Genomic DNA, 1,491 nt, shown 5'->3' with positions numbered 1-1,491 from the left:
TCTGTTACGTGCCTGGTGTGCTGGTGGTGCCAGGGTTGAGCGGCTCAACAAAGTTGAGGCAATGTGAACTTGGGTCTTTGCTTGCAGTTCTCAGCACTCCCTCTGTGGCATTGGCAAAGGTGAGCTCAGCACCTTAAAACTTCGGAATAGAATTCCCTCTTTCACGCTGAGAAATGAGATTTGAATTTCTCTCCACAGGAAGGTGTGGTTATCAGAGCTGTAGACCATCCCCTGCTTCCCACGTGCTCTGTGGAGCTTCATCTGCGGGTGCCAAAGCCCCATCTTGCAATGGAATCCTGCTTGCGTGCAGGACAGCAAACGCTGCCCCAGGGATGTGCTGCAGAAACCCTTCTGCACACCCACCCATGTTCCCATTAGTCCCACTTGCCTCGAGACTCTCCACAAAGGCACAATTTGCAGCCATCATCAGTCTGGAGACTGCAAAAGTTGGAGTATAAAGAGCACGCTTTTAAATTTCAGCCTTTCATGTTCTCGGAAGAACATGACTTCACTGACTTCCTGCACACTTCCCATGGTCAAAGTTATTGCACCCTTAATGGTCCTGGGAGGAAAACAAGCCTCCAAAATGAGGTGTGCAGGAGTTCTGGAAGAACTTGTCCTCTGGGGTGGGCTCTTCTCTCTTCCATGAGAGAGGATGACATGAGATGAGATCCTGGGTTTCAATTGGGGACCCTCAGCTGGGTGGCATCGCTGGGTGCAGTGGATGTGGACACTGTGCTTCACGTATGGGCTGTTCCCAGGCCTTTGGGTCCTGATGAATGTGTCTGAGGAACGTGGGAATGTGCATGAGTCAACCTGGGGTAGATGGAACACGGAGCATTGCAGGTGTGTGGATGTGCCAGGTGTTGGTGGAGCTGGGTGCTGAGGTTGGATGCTTCCTCTGTTCCCCTCTTGTGGTTGGCTGGAAGATGCAGCTGAGCATTTCAACATCTCAAAATGCTTTGTTTTGTGGGCACAAACTCAGCTGAGGATGGAGTTACGTGAATTGCCATGGGCATGTTTGGACTGCAACACTCATTGGTGCACCTCGTTAAGAAAAAACATGTAGGTTGAAGACTGAAAAGGAATGTCCTGACACATCATCATGACCACGCAGTCAGTGTGAGTGTTCCATCCTGCCTTCAGTCTTTTTTTCGGATGAACCTTCTTTAAGGACCATTTCCAGGAAGATGAGGATGCAAATGTAACCACCTGGCTACTGCAATGATAATGCATTTCTTAGAGAACTGTGCAGAGAAAACATGGATACTGCAGAGGGTTGAAAAGGAGATTGATTCAGTAATAGATGGACAAGTCACTGACGGATATTTTGCTTTCACATCTGTTAAGAGGATGAGCACAGAGAAGTGTGAAATGATTCTCTGGAGTGGAACCTGAAATATTCAAGTAAACAGCTCAGATGCTAATGCAGTTCTTCAGGTAGAGACACAGAGATGTGCAGTGCAGTCTGGGTGCCATGAAGAGCAGAAG

The sequence above is a fragment of the Meleagris gallopavo genome, chromosome 27 (genome assembly GCF_000146605.3).
Source record: "Meleagris gallopavo isolate NT-WF06-2002-E0010 breed Aviagen turkey brand Nicholas breeding stock chromosome 27, Turkey_5.1, whole genome shotgun sequence".
Lineage (NCBI taxonomy): Eukaryota > Metazoa > Chordata > Aves > Galliformes > Phasianidae > Meleagris > Meleagris gallopavo.
The sequence above is the reverse complement of the archived record's forward strand: the minus strand, read 5'-3'. Positions refer to the sequence as shown.